Source organism: Pinus tabuliformis, chromosome 9 (assembly GCF_031772625.1).
Source record: "Pinus tabuliformis cultivar Carrire ecotype Pingquan chromosome 9, CPIR1, whole genome shotgun sequence".
Classification (NCBI taxonomy): domain Eukaryota; kingdom Viridiplantae; phylum Streptophyta; class Pinopsida; order Pinales; family Pinaceae; genus Pinus; species Pinus tabuliformis.
Window position 1 is genome coordinate 558,327,854 of NC_142307.1, and position 16,597 is coordinate 558,344,450.

A 16,597-nucleotide genomic window follows, 5' to 3' on the forward strand; every position below is an offset into this window, starting at 1 on the left:
GCGGTTCCCCCAGGTATTATTTTATACTTTTTCGGGCTTGAGGGACACAAATATACGAAAAAGTTCAACGTGGAGTCTCCTTTAGTTTTTTCAGACTCTCTAAAATTGAAAAACGCCGAGTTTCTCCTATACTGGGCTCGTTAAACTTTTACAGTAGAGGACCTGTTCAATTACAAACAGGAACGAACCACTCCTTCCTAGGGTTCGAATTTAAACTAGGTTGGACTCGTCCGAAGGATGAGCTTATAATCAAGCATATGTTATCCTCCTCAAGCTTGTTAAAAATAAAGAGGTACTTGCCAGAAATGGTGGGGGAAAAGAGAGAAGAATGAACCTGTTTGTCACCTTTTGTCTCAGAAGAAACTTTATTACCACTCTTGAACACGACACTTTTCATTCACCTGGGTTGGGAAATCTTTTACCTCACAGTTGACCAAATCACTTTGAAAGTCTTTAACCGGGTTCCAGGGGTTAACTTTGAGTTATACGTCACCAAGCCATCTGTTGTGTCGTTATGTGTTCAAGAGGTCTGCAAGCAAAAACTTTCATCTGCAAAATACTTGTCATCCATTTGACCATCCCTGAGTCAGTCCTTACAGCAACATTTCTTCAACTTGAACAATGATTTCGTGTTGCAGGCTTGCCTGCAACGGGTCGCTTTCTATCGACATCGACACATTATCTAGAAAGATGACTTAGGAATCGACAGTACCTTGAAGTCTGCATGCATCAATGGCAGGTTTCTCGCCTTTGACGTCAGTTTACATCATTGACTTTCGATCAGAGGATTCCGTGAAGTGTTCGACATCAAAACATCTATTCACATTTCACGGGTTGTGCTTGGTACTTTGAGAACCATTGACATTACTGGTGGTTTCTCTCACGCTTGTTAACAGTTTACATCATTGACTGGTAATCAAGTGGTTTCTACCATGTTCGACATCGAATCATTTAATCACATGGCTAGAATCGTACCAATTCGGGAAGTAGAAGTGAAGACCCTGGATCTAGTTTCTACCATCCAGGCTGCGAGGAGTTTTGTATTCATTATCTATGTAGACTAATCATAAACAGATGGCTGCGTCCATACTGTGTCTACAAAAGTCTATTAAAATGATGTACTGCAAGATCATTCCTGTATCAGCATAGTTAGTCCATTAGTTAAAGTTTTGAATCTGAGTATGGGAATGCCTACCTCAGTGATGATATAATCTTATCCATGTATTTTGTGTTGAAAATTGCAGGTTCCAACCAGGCCATCCACAAGGCAATCCTTGAAATGATAAAGCGCTTCACCCTTCCTAGAATTACAAAACCCTATTCTATTCCAGGCTTCGCACTTTAGGGGGCAATCTGTTACACTAAAAAATGTCACCTTGACTACTTACAGTTAGTATGGCTCAAATCAACAGTCATGCTACCCTCTTAGGCAAGTCTCATGCCTCTGTTATCCATCTCAAACTCAAAGAAGAGAGAAAGTCTTGTAAAAACTATGTTTATCTCTGGGGTCGCAGGTTCTCTCTAGCCTTACCTGCGGGGACGCTGACCTTGTTCACAAAATATGCGTCCATGGATGCTCTGTATGTTAAGGGACAGGTGCGTCCCTCTGTAAAAGGCAAAATGCGCGAGTTTTATCTTGAAAAAGTTACTTGTGGTTACTTCTAGAACATTCTAGAGGTCAGTTTGATGAAATGGATGCGCCTCCAGTTGGTTCATGTATCTCTATTAAGGGGGAACTTATCCCATCAATAAGGGAGCTATCCCACCCAAAGAGGGGGATGATCCCATTGATAGTGGACCTGAATAACCTCTTTACAGCACTATAAATAAAGGCATTGAGCCGGAAGGAGAGGAGGTTGGAGCTATACATTTTCTTTGGGTAAATGCTGCAGGATTTAGGTCTTCCATTAGAGCCTTTGTGAGGAGAGATTGTCTTCACTTGATTCTACTTGGGAGAGGGTGAGCTTTTTCAAAGTAGAGGAAAACCCTTGATGGACCCTGGGAGGAACTTGCACAACACCAAGGCCAGGTTGTAAGAGTTTCTTTGTTTCGTTATTAATACAAACTGGTTTATTTTTCTCAATAGCTTGTGTTGATGAGTTATTTCATGTGTTCCTTGGTCTGCATGTTGAATATATGTTTTATTATATGAAATGCAAGTGCTTGGTAATTGTTTGATTGTTTGTGGTTGCAGGAATTGACTTGAAGGAGGAGCTCATCCGGATCGTCAAGAACGGACTTCAACAACAGCGTTTTGGAATAAGGTAAGCCTAAACACTTGTAGTTTTCATGTTGTAAAAGGTGTATTTAGAGAAAGATCACTCCATTTTGTCTTGTTTGTCATTAGAATGTCTTAGACTTCTAGGAAGGTCAGTCGTGTCCGCACCCTTGACAGATTCCGTGTGACAGTCATGAAAAGAATCTTTAACCTAATAAGGACTTTCTGCAGATAAGTATCTTAAAACTTTATCATTATCATCCAAAACTCCTAAGAGTGTTAACGGGAAAAGTGTCTACTCAGAACGCCCCTATCCCACTAAGGCGTGACAGTACCTTAGAAACAAACAGAGAAAACTACTTTTGTATTCTTCTTTATGAACTATAAACGAAGAGGAATAGGATGAACCAACCTGTGTCTTGCGCTAGTCCTTTGATCCAATCTCTCTCCTCTTTGACAGCTTCCAGCTACCTGCTCCCTTACTTGCCCAGCTTCACCAAGTTCCTGCAAGATCACAGAAGAAGAAAACTACACAAAGACATGGATTTATATTCATAAATAGCTTAGGATCAGATTTAAGCTAAACATGCAAATATAACAAACATCATTGATACACAAGCATGTAGGAGAAACTCAAATAGTTTTATTGATATAACAAGAAGGTCCACGAGGAGTTACAACCGATGATTCCTGATCCAGCATCAACCCCCCAGCAAAGGAATCCCCTCTTCACCTCCAACAAAGCATAAATCACCCAATACTCTGATCTCTATCTCAAAACCAACAACAATTCTCTGCAATGTACAAAATTCTAGCCCCTGACCTCTGGGATGAGGGATCCATATATAGATGTATGCAAAGAGGATGAGTCATCTTATAATTTGACTAGTGGCTTCTCTCTGTCAGTTCGTGCTTCCACTTGGAGACTGAGAGCCTCTTACTCATCCTTGGTCGAACTCAGTGAGGCAAGTGTCATTGGGGAAGATTCTGGAAGCTTCCATTGTCTGTCCACCTCGCAGAATGACACTACCATTTGTCATTTCCCGCTCAATGCACCCTGGTAGTGCATTTAGGTGCGTTGCAACGCACCTAGCTAGTGTACCTGGGTGCTATGCAACGCAGCTAACTAGTGGAGCAGCTGAAATGATCCTGCTTTGACTGATTCTGAGCAGTTTCTGGTGGAGAACTTCTGGGAGAAGCTGTAATTTGTTGACCTTGTTCCTTTAGGGGCCGGAACAACACTTTTAGGGACTTAGGATCCCTTGGTTTATGGACATTTCATGCTTAGAGCTGTAAGGCACAAAAATGTCTATAACAGTTGCCCCCTAAAGTATGAGGCCGTTTATCGGGTGAAATGCTTTATTAGGAGGATCCGAAGTTCTTTCAATGCTGGGAGGAGACCTATAATAAGATACAATACAATACAATACATTATCTTCATACTGTTTTCATGATCTAGCTGAGGCGAGCAATCCCATGCTCATCTTTATAAATTCATTTTCATGTACATATGACAGACAATCGTCTGATGGTAGACTGATGATTCTGATAGAGCCATCATCCTTTTGGTAGGATGATTATCTGTGCTGCAACGTTGTACATTTCAATGTCTTTATTCTCCTGAATATATATCGCAGCCCGGATGGATGAAACTAGATCCAGGGTCTTCAATCTCGTCCGATCTTCACTCGAAGTACAAGTCGATCCATGTGAGAAATGTTTTGAAGTCGAACATGGAAAGACATCGCTTGATTACCAGTCAATGATGTAAACTGTTAACAAGCGCGAGAGGAATCAGTGATAATGATGATGACCCTCAAGGTACTGCAGTACAATTCACGTGGTGTGAATAAAGGACTTGGCGTCAAACACCACGCAAAATCTTTCGGTCGAAGGTCATTGATGTATACCTGTCGCCAGAAGTGAGAAACTTGCCATTGAGGCATGCAAGCTTCAAAGTACTGAATGGGGTGTTCCTAGATCAACTTCTTGGATAATGAGCTGATGTCGACAAGAAGCGATCCGTCAAAGGAGGGCCTTGATGAATCCCACATCAATGACACGGAACGGAGCAAATGATTTTGATGGAGGTGAAAACGATCTGATGATATATGGTTCAGGATGGCGGTCATGAAGGAATGAAGTGTAATGTATGGTAGTGGATGGGACACGGATGACTTCTCTGGATGACTTCTCTTGAACATGTCGGCGACACTTATGTGATGGATTGGTAGCATTTACCCAAAATGTGGATGGTATGGCATGACCATGGTGATGTGACCGGTGAATGAAACAACCCAACCCGACTCAGGCACGAAGTGGAAGTGTCATGTTCAAGAGCGACTTGCTACCAATAAAGATTCTTTGAGTTTCTTCCCAATTTTTCCCCAGTCATTGCTGACCAGTACCTCTTTATTTTTGTCAATCTTGAGGAGGATAACATATGCTTGTTCTATAATTTGCCCTTCGGGCAAACCCATCGCTATGTTTTAACGAGCCTAGCGATAGTGAAACTCGTTCTCGTCTAAAGACAAGTTTGTCGCTATTAATATTTTTAACGAGTTTAATGACAAAGATAACTCAGTCCTTTTCATTTTTAGAGAGTCTGAAAAGGTACGTAAAGGTAACTCCAAAATTCCTTTTTCGTCATCTAATACCTTAAGTCCAAAAAAGTATAAAACAATACAGAAGGGATGAATTTTCGATAATTTTAATGAGCCGAACAAAACAAGCGCTTGATCTTTTTGTGCAATAATCCCTCAGGTCCAAAAAGATTAAAATCTAGAGGAAGGATAGCACTTCCGGTCGCTTTAACGAGTTGGAAGGCCAAAACTCGACAATCTTTTCATCTTTTACGAGTCAATTGAAAAGAGCTTAAAGAAGACTCGTCTTTTGAGGAACGAGTGATAAAATGGTTAGTAGCTGATTCCAGGTAAGGGTTGGAATTTTCCAATCACGGCAGTGTCACAAGGATGGCTAGTGAAATCACTCTTCACAGCTGTTCCTCAAAATGGGTAAACAATCAAATGGAAGTGAATGATCGGCCAATGGAAAAGTGGAGGTGACGGTGCAAACACGACCAAGGCTTTAATGGCTAAAATGCTTCATTCACGGTGGTTATTTACCGGGGAATAGTTCATTTTTTAACGAGCTTAAACGCGGGTGGAAACATTTTCTCATATCTTATGTTTATTTTTTAACGAGCTTGAACTATGCACTAAAACTGCTCGCTTAATCCAGTCATATGATAAGAATGTCTCATATATAAAAATGTCAATTTTTAGATTTTTGCCCCACATCCTTTCTTTATGCAAGTTAGGTGACGACTAATCCTACGAGTTTAAAGGGTTAGAGGTCCTAAAAATTTAAAAAATAAATAGTCGCCCCTCGCTTGCACTCCAAAAGGTTTGCATGCCCCCAGGTATAAAACAGAGTTTCGAGGTCTCCCTCTATTCGAGCTGACAAAACATTCGTTTAATCAGGAAGGGTCACCCTTTATTCGAGCTGACAAAACATTCGTTTTATCAGGAAGGGTACTACCTCTTACAGGTTACCCAAAGATTGTTCTATTTACGGCGTAAACAAAACACTTCTTCGGCGATGTCTACCGAGATAAACAAAGGTGAGTGGCGGTGCTAGCAAACTCACATAACTTTGACAAGAGAATCTTATTCTAGAATAACCCCTCTTCCAATCACGGACGGGGTACAGACTAGTCATATTCTCACGCGGAAACCTACTCTATACCCGAAGTTTTCCTGCCGAAGCAGACCAGGACGCATGCCCCCTGGGTTTCAGTCATATCCCTCCGAATTACTCGCGCTTATCGAGAGGACGGACTGGGGATTGAGACATTTCTTGCGTGAAGAGACCATTTAGGGATGGTATATGACTATTTGCTATGCGTGATCCGGGAAATGAAAGCTGGTCCACGAGCTTGACCACTCTTCCTTCGTGCGGAAAACACATTACTCTAAAGAGTGAGGAGACGATGGCTCCCATGCAATAAATATAGTCTCGTCCAAGGAGTAGGTTATAATCCAAGGGTCCTTGAACTACCAGTACGTTCATGCGAACTGTCTTTCCTCTCAATGTTATGGGCACATCGGGAAGGATCCCTAAAGGTCGACTGGTTCCTTTATCAAAGCCTATCAGATTTCTCATCTCAGGCAAAAGCGATGGTGAACCAAGCGCTTTCCAAGCAGTAGAGGAAAGGATACTCACAAAAGCCTCCTCATCTATGATGGTACCAGCCATGACCATTCTATATATTTGAACGATAATTCGGAATGGTATGCTTGCTGGTAAACGGGGTCTGCCTAGTTGATTCCAGTCGAAGGAGACAACTAGGTTGCTTGTAGGTGGGACCGAGTAGACGGCCGGGTATGACTCTGACGAAATTCCTTCCTGCGGTAAAGGAATGGGTAGATTGCCCCCATGTTCGTCGGAGTCTGTGTTAATGAAGAGAATTTGGAGGGTGTCATCCTTGTTCTCTTCAGTGACTGTATCATCCGAAGATAAAACCTCTGAAGGCAAGATCGGGTCAACTGCGGCCTCAACCTTTTGACTTTCGTCTGGTATGGATTCAGTTGGTTTATCTTCAATGATAGGCGCTTTAGCCGACCACCTGAACGGGCCAGCTGGATTTTCAACTAGTGGCGGACTCGGCAAGAGTTTTTTATATCCAGGAGGAAGTCGTAACGGTGAAACCGGACGATCATCCAAAACTCTTTTAGCTTCGTCTAAGAAGGGACAACGGTGGAGGGCATGATTGCCTTCGCATAGTTTACAAGGAAATCTAGCTTTCCCTTTTTGTCCTGGGGCTTCACTTTCACTAGTTGACGGTGTGCTTTCAACATGATCACCAGAGGTTGATGACACTGGATTGTGCAAACGAGGAGACCAGTCCCTTAGTATCCGGGGGATGCAAGGACAATCTCTGTGAAAGTGGTCTCCTTTGCAAATGACACATGGCGATTTAGGCCTGGTCGGTGCAGTGTGTGGATTTTCGTTAGATGACACTCGTTTTCCCCCATTCGCCTTTGGCTCCTTCTTCTTCTTCTCTTTCTTCTTCTTTTCCTTCTTCTCCTTAGGAACATGGCTTTTAGCTTTACCAGTTCCATCAAGCGAAGAGGAAGGAGGAGAGGAAGAATTAGAGGAAGTAGAAGGCTGGTGGGCAACTCTGGACTCGTCTAATTGCTGATTCGATTGTTCAGGAATGGTGGTGTTCTGAACGACACTGGTTGAGAAGAGCCATACTGGCAAGCCAATTGTCAGTCCTGGAAGTGAAAATGTGGCCATATGGGGCGCACCAACATCTCCCCAAGAGGAGAAGGGACTAGGATTTCCACCAAGGGGAATTCCTTGGTTGGTAGGCTCCATTTTCTCAACCCAAGATCAACGTAGGAAAAGGGTATGAATATTCCGTTTAAAATAAATTTTAACACGCTTTGACACAACTTGTTTTTTCAGTTTTAAAGAGTCGAGAAAAAACAAAATATGACTCTAGTCTCCTTCGATTTTTAATGAGCCTGAAGTGACAAGTGCTCAGATGGACCTTTTCCGTTAAGGAGTCTGAAAAGGAACGAAAGGGACTGCTCTGGAGATCTAGGTAGAGGGAGTACCAAACCAATCGCAAAACTGCAGAATACTTTTTACGATACGGCAGTCAATCTTCCCGAATGCTGTGTTCGGTGCATTGCGATCAGTAGGGCAGCCGACACGGCTTCCTATGGATAAAAGGTTTTAAGCCTATAGGGGTCTCCCAATATATACTCGACGGTACGTGGGAGCACAAGTCCGTACTGGCACTTATCGTCTCAAAGTGGAGGAATCACCCAACCATCAGTGAGGACAATAGTTACCAGGCTTTACGACGCCGAAATACGTCTCTAGCCTAGACCTCTAAATGTTGTGCGTTAAGTTCCAAAGCGTTGTTAGATTCATTCAATTTATTTTAAGTTGATCTTTCTTAGAAGTTTGCCTTTTGGGATCACCACGAGATGTAGATGTAATTCCTAAAATGCAATCTAAAGATGATAAGCAAACTTTTATCTCTTTTCAGCAATGAAAATCCTAGCTACAAGGGGAAAAGAAAGACACAATCTTTTCTCAAAGAGCAAAGAGCACACTGTAAATGCACTTTTCCTAAATCAAGCCAAGCAGACTATCAATATGCAAATGCACATATGCATGTATTTGTTTTCACTTTCTTAATATTGATGCCTAAAAAGAAAGTTGATGTACAAATCTGAATTTGCTTTCAAGTGACAAACACAAACAAGCTTCTTTTCGAAATCAAAAGGTAGAGAAGATTACGACACTTTATGATTTTGAAATAAATACTCGTTTCGACACTAGAAAGTCACAAATTCAAACCAAAGGCAAAAGTAAAAGCATAATCGACTATCAACAACAAACAAACTTTCTCCTAAGATCAAAATCGACACTTACGACAGATCTAAATCAAAGGACGATAGTATGACTATTCTACTTTTTCAATGGAAAACTGTAAATGATGTAACAAACACACAAAGAACATCTACAGTCTTTTTGTACAAAGGAGGCGGAATTAAGGCAAAGAAAAGGGGTTTTTAAACAGACACACACTGATCACAGGCTGCAAAAAATCAGAGACAAAACTGAAAAAATTAAGCAAAGAACCTCAGCTGCACAGGGCTAGGCTGATCAACGCACTTGTTACACAGAGAAACTGGATTGCAGCGCAGGTAGCCCTCTCGGGAACTGCGTTGAAATGCAGAATCTCTTCACAGAGCCTGCACTGGGGCAGAAACGAGAATTCTATCTGGGTTTTGGGTCACGGTTTGCAGTTTAATCTATGGTTTTTGGCCGAGTAAAAGCAATCAATAATGCACAATCAGAGGGTGGATTTAAAGGAGGTCTAAGAGCTATCACAAAGGGTAATCAGATCATTTGTGAATCAGCTGTTCAAATCATAAACAAATCCGGTGAATGGATTGAAGTAGCAGATGTCTACTTTGCATTTGATAATGGCAAATGCAGTTCGATTGCTACTTCTGTGTTTATGAAATAAACAACAAGAGAAACACAAACAAACTAACTAGACACGATCCCCAGAGGAGTCGCCATTTTGTTAACGGGAAAAGTGTCTACTCAGAACGCCCCTATCCCACTAAGGCGTGACAGTACCTTAGAAACAAACAGAGAAAACTACTTTTGTATTCTTCTTTATGAACTATAAACGAAGAGGAATAGGATGAACCAACCTGTGTCTTGCGCTAGTCCTTTGATCCAATCTCTCTCCTCTTTGACAGCTTCCAGCTACCTGCTCCCTTACTTGCCCAGCTTCACCAAGTTCCTGCAAGATCACAGAAGAAGAAAACTACACAAAGACATGGATTTATATTCATAAATAGATTAGGATTAGATTTAAGCTAAACATGCAAATATAACAAACATCATTGATACACAAGCATGTAGGAGAAACTCAAATAGTTTTATTGATATAACAAGAAGGTCCAGGAGGAGTTACAACCGATGATTCCTGATCTAGCATCAACCCCCCAGCAAAGGAATCCCCTCTTCACCTCCAACAAAGCATAAATCACCCAATACTCTGATCTCTATCTCAAAACCAACAGCAATTCTCTACAATGTACAAAATTCCAGCCCTTGACCTCTGGGATGAGGGATCCATATATAGATGTATGCAAAGAGGATGAGTCAGCTTATGATTTGACTAGTGGCTTCTCTCTGTCAGTTCTTGCTTCCACTTGGAGACTGAGAGCCTCTTACTCATCCTTGGTCGAACTCAGTGAGGCAAGTGTCATTGGGGAAGATTCTGGAAGCTTCCATTGTCAAACCACCTCGCAGAATGACACTGCCATTTGTCATTTCCCGCTCAACGCACCCTGGTAGTGCATTTAGGTGCGTTGCAACGCACCTAGCTAGTGTACCTGGGTGCTATGCAACGCAGATAACTAGTGGAGCAGCTGAAATGATCCTGATTTGACTGATTCTGAGCAGTTTCTGGTGGAGAACTTCTAGGAGAAGCTGTAATTTGTTGACCTTGTTCCTTTAGGGGCCGGAACAACACTTTTAGGGACTTAGGATCCCTTGGTTTATGGACATTTCATGCTTAGAGCTGTAAGGCGCAAAAATGTCTATAACAAAGAGAGCCAATGATTCACCCCATCTGATAAAATTTTCCTTTTTCAGAGTGTAATTCTAAAATATGCAAAACTTAGAAGATAATAAGTCTCATTACAAGCTTGTTTACCATGATCATAGGGAAATAATTAAACTGAAATTACCAAAACTGCATATCAAAACAGGGTAATAGCTAATGATCTAATCAATCAAAGGACAAGGGGTCTCATCAATAGCCATCTTGTTCAGTTTAATTACAACCAGTGAGTGGCATTGTCATTATTAGGTTACCAAGCCTAGACAATGTCTTTTAAGAAACTTAAAAGGAAAGATTATATAAAAGAAAAAAAGGACAAGATCCAAATGAGATTGAAACCAAGTGAGTATCATTTTGGATTTTGAAAATTTGCTTCAGATGGGACAATTAATCATTGTTGGTTAAAAGATAACCCTGTCAAGGCTATGAACGCCTATTGGCAACAGAGGATCTATCTGTGATAAATTAGTAAACACCAAAAAAATAATTTGTAGAAGACACCTGCTATATCTCTTTAAATCTTAATATTGACTGATGCAGGCATTTGTATTTTTTATCACTACAAGAGTAAAGTAGTTGAATAAATAGATTGAGTAAGTGATTATGATTCTAGAGAAATGTTGTTTACTTTATAACTCATGTAATTATTATTCCTTTAACTCTTCTTATTTTGAAAGTTTTTAGAAATTTCAAAAAACCAATAAGAGATAACTGGTTCTCCCAAGTGAATCGCCAATTGTTGTACTATGTAACAACCCCCCATTTATATATAGTAATAGCTAATATTAGACATATAAATGGGGACCCTTTTTAATTTTTTAGTCTTTGAAAAATAAATCCTAACTCTAAGAAATTGCCTTGAAAACTCTTAGAAAACAACTCAAGTTTAGGATCCTCATTGCAAATCGCAAATCGTATTTTTCCATGTGATAATCATAAACACCTTAAAGAAATTGCGATATGCGATCAACCCCCCTGTTGTGACATCCCGATCAAAATGCCTTAACAATTCGCAATCGCATTTCGCATGAGTCACAAATAAATAAGCCATGTCATTGTGTCATCTGTTAACGATTTGTGAAATGTGATATTGTGATATTCGCAATCACATTTCGCATTATAAATAGGCAATGCTATATGACATTGTTTAAAAATTTGCGATGCGCGAATAAAGCACCAAGTGTGGGAAGTAACTATGTTTTAATATAATAATGAACAGTTTGATAAGGTAATTAATGTTTAGCGGCTTGAGGAGAAGTAATATTGTTTCAAGTTATGGCTAGATAACGCTGAATATCTCATTCGAAATCCTCCCACGATTCAAAGTCATTTCAGAGAGTTTTTAGCCTTAATTTCCCTATATCGATTGCGCTGAATATATCTCTTCCATTTCAGGCAAGCTAGAAATGACATGTCATTGCGGAAAGTGATGCAGAAACAAAAAAAGAAGAGCATTACAGAGTCTGAGCTATCAGAAATGTCTCCTATATTCTCTGATATGGTCTGCAACGCTAATGGGGGAGAAACAATTTGGGAGGTCATATACAATAGGCTTGAGGATGAGCGTCCCAAGATTACTATCATAAAAGCAATGATTGACTCAATAAAACCTTAGGGACTCCAATTCAAGGATGCTGCATGTTCTTTCCTTCACAAAATAGGATCAAGAGCAAAAATCCTCCCATACACTAATATGATTAGGTGGGTGGTGGAAAACCTCACTATTGAAGATAGGCAATTCAGGAACTCGAGAATGGAACTCATGGGGTCATTCAAAGCGGAAGACCTTAAGCAAATGTACCATATACCTGACCCTCACGACATATATGATAAATCATACGTGGCCAACTTCGCAAAGAAGAACGAAGAACCTTTCAGAATGATCCAGGGCTCGAGGGTAATGGAGTACAAGTTCAAATTTGATAAAACACGTATGTATCTTGTAGCCTCTTTGGAAAACCTCTACAACTATGCAGCTTCCATGTTATGTAGACTATACGGGTTACCTAATAACGCTAAGTTTTCCATAGAATGGATTCCTTTGATTGATGTCTATGTTAATTCCCACATCATGAATTGGGCCACCATCCTATCTGATAACCTAGCCACTGTCATCGCTGAATATCGACAAAATAGATCCTCCTCTCCAGAGAACCTTCCTCCATTCTATTCCAGTGCCTACATCATGGATGCAATATGTTTTTGCACTAAATTTCCAATCATGGGTTGGAAATGGACCTTGCAGGACCCCTACCCTATCCATCTTAGCCATAAACAAATTTGGGAATCTCATTATATACCCCCTTTTTATAAAAATATGCCACGTCGTTATTTTTCCATTGCATCAATTAGTTTTCAATAAGAAAGCCCCCAGGTTTTCCAAAGAGGCCTCTACAGACCCTTGCAGTCAGAAAATATTTTGTTGAAGAATGGTTCACATACATCAGGGTTTTTAGTAGTACAACAGATCCACATGTCCTCCCTTTGTATGTCTCTGATAAATTATTAGCAAGAGAAATAACCTACCAGACCATGGGAAAAGGCTTGACCAAAGTCCTCAAAGAAAGCAAGAAGTTATTATGGCCATATTTTCCTATTAGGTGTGGTTCCTTTTCATTAGCAAATTTTTAACCATGCAATAAAGGAGTCAGTAAGCCTGGAAAGCCTTAGGCTCCATAATTTGCCAAAAAGGCAATTTGATCCAAACAAGATAGCATATAACATCACTACTGCAGTAAAGATCAAGCCTTGTAACCATGAGGCTAATGATTTTGAAGGCATTTTACATTTGACTCAATCCTTTGAATGGAAAGGACAAATTTGAGTCCTGAAGATTTTAAAAGCTTTCAGAAGTTCAGAAACAAAAGGCTCAAAATAATTCTGTTTCATTTGTTAAAAATCGAGGACAAGCCTACGCCCAGTGTGACTCTCAATAGCAAGGGACCTGATTCTCACATAGAGTCTCAAGTAGATACAGGGATAGAACTGGATACATGGAAGGCCTAAGACACCGAGAATACAGTAGAATCCAATAGAAAGTCAGTCGAAAAGAAGGGTATGATTACCCCACCTAAAGATATCAGTTATGAGATCAAAAGAAGCAGTTTGGAGCAGGAGTGGGATCAATTCAATAAGAAACTACAAGACACTCCCAAGACAACAGATGCCAAGGAAACTATGGAGTATCAAACTCCTCTACATGTTCAGAAAAACATAGAGTTTGAACTGATGGATGAGAAAGCGACGACGTCTCAGCAGACTGAAATCATTCCTGCTCTGCCCACATCAGAAATTGTCTTAAAGGTGACTGAAATCCCTCCTCTTGATGTGTTCTATAGCCCGCTACACAAGGCTGTAGTAAGGAGACAGAGGAAAAGGAGAAGGATAGAAACACCCGAACTCCCATCTGGGAATGAGTCAATGGACATAGTTTGGAAGGACATCCCTTCCAACCCAGCTGAAAACTTGATTATATTGTCATAGTTTACAGGAGCGTATGCAACTTCCACCATGGAAAAAGCTACCAAGATATCTATTTTGTTGAAGGAAAAGGAAGAGAATATTGCACAACTCAAGCAACAACTCGAAACAGAGAGGGAAAGTGTGAACAGGCAGGCCACTGAGCAGCTGGCCCAATTGCAACAAAGCATGGAGGTGCTGAAGATAAGTCATGAAGCAGACATATCGGCCAAAAACATGAAACTCCAAGACTTACAGCAAGCCATGGAAAGATATAAGGATGTTCCTACTGTCGAGGAATTCATCAAAGAGGCACTAGAGCTAAATTCTCTCTTATTAAAACAACAAGAACAATTTTTCCAAAAGATGTCACATATCACTCCTTATTTGATCACTAATGACCAACTAATGGATAAACCGATTGGATAGAGATCTAAGTTTACTAATCTAAACACAAGAATCTCAGAGTTCAATAAGAAAGCCCCCAGGTTTTCCAAAGAGGCCTCTACAGACCCTTGCAGTCAGAAAATATTTTGTTGAAGATGCAAGGATTGGGATGCAAGGATCGAACAAGTCGAACTAGCAGTGGCAAGAGTGGCCGGGGTGTCAAAGAACATAGTAAAGGTGGTAAACCACACTTTATTTGCCACTAACCTGGTGAAGGAAGGCAACCCGAAAGAACTTCCCAATCTAAATGACTTGCATAACAAATGGAAGGAAAGAGCGGAAACTCAAAGGGAAGCAATTGCAAAGTTAGCAAAGACTGATTGGGAGTCATATTGGCAATACCTCGTCAAGGCACACAGTCAAATCATGACCCTTAACTGCTAACTCCATTCAACTCAGCGGATGCTGCCACCTCTCACAGATGCAATTTTCACAGGACAGGTCATAACATAGTTTGGGGCACCTCCTTAAGTCAAACCGATGGCCGATATATGTGATTTGAAGGACAAGCTGGCAGACAAAAAATCATTATCATAGCCTTTGCTCATCAAGTCACTTTTTATTTTTAGAGTTAGTTAACTAGTTAGGAGGAAGGTTGTTTGAAACCTCCTCAAATTTTTGTATAATCTATTTTTGAACATTGGTTAGAATAGCATTTATACCTTTCTCATGCATTTAGAGAAGGGTCCAGAATTTTATCAAAAACATTTGCAAAGAATGCGCTTTTGTAAGTTTGTGAATGATTTGGTGAAATTATGGAATATGATCATTTCTTTTAAATATCAGACTACTTTCCTTTGTTGATGCACTTTTGTATACTTGGAAGATAATTTGATCTGAAGAAAGGAGCTGATCTATGTCATTAGTCGAACTTCACATATATGGTACTACTATCTTGTATGATTAATCTTGTTTCTGTTTAATTATTTACAACACTTTATTTTCATGAATTGTATATGACATATGTTCTTTATGTTAAGAATTAATTGCACTATTGTATGATGCCTAGCTGAGAATGTTTATTTTCATATATAAATCATCACATATGCGATATGGTTTATACATTTCTTTTACTAACTATTTAGTCAAAGGTATTATCTTTACACATTATCATCTCTATTTTATACTTGATTGATCTTTATTATCACATGTCAAGCATATATCTTTTTAGATCGCATATTAAACAAAAATACCCGGGTTTATATTAGATTAAGTTAGCTAGATATTTGCATGATAGAGTAGGGAATTTAGTTATCATTATTCTATTGCAATCACTCGAAAAAAACCAACCACTCTCATTTTAAAACCCATTATGGGAAACTGGTCCCATCATCCCCAGTCAGAGCCACCACTTTAAACAGGAAAGCAGTTGTCTTAAGGTCCGGACCGGGTGGTTATCTCCCATGCTGGAGCAGCAAAAATTTGAGGCCTCAACATTTTGACACTAGAAGGAGGGCCATCCGACTATGAATGGCATATAAACCTAAAGATAAATCAAAAAAATTCATAAGATTCAAAACCCCTCCACCACTTCTACACCTTCTAGATCTCGTTTAAAATCTCTGGATCAGGAATATGAAGTTGTAGAAACATCTCCCTCGTCTCGTGAAGTAGTAAGACAACCAGCTTCTCAAGATTACGCTCTTGAGTATCTCGAAGTCCATTCTTTGATACAGAAATTGGAACAGATATCCATTTCTGCCGAGAAACGAGAGAGGCCCGAAGCTTCTGAAGAAAGTGTTACTTCCTTATTACGAGAAACTGGTGTATTAACTAGATTGCAAAGTGAAAGGCTTGGAGTAATTCCCTTTTAGTTTCCCATCCCTCCACGACGTAGGAAAGTTATCACATCAATATCTGAATCAGATATCAAAGAGATCACATCACCCTTCCATCCATTCACTTCTCCATTCATTTCTACTCAATCCACTTCTTCTCCACTATCCACTTCTCCAACTAGTACTGCTACTAGTAGTACTAACCCAGTAGTAAGTTCTTCACCATCTATACCTACTTCTGGATCGGCCTTCCCATCTTCCTAGTCTCCGACTCAAGCTATGGCCAATCAACCCACTCAACCTTGGACAAATCCTGGTGTTGTTCTGGTTGTTAATCCAAATGCACTCCCAACAAACCCAAAAAAATGGTTACCTAAGTACAATCCTAATGATGGTATTCCAGTTGAAGAACATCTAAATAACTTTATGTTAGCCATGAATCTTAATGGAGTTGCACATGAAGATGTTGTAATCAGACTGTTTCCTTATACCTTCCAAGGATCTGCTGGGTCTTGGTATTTTTCCCTT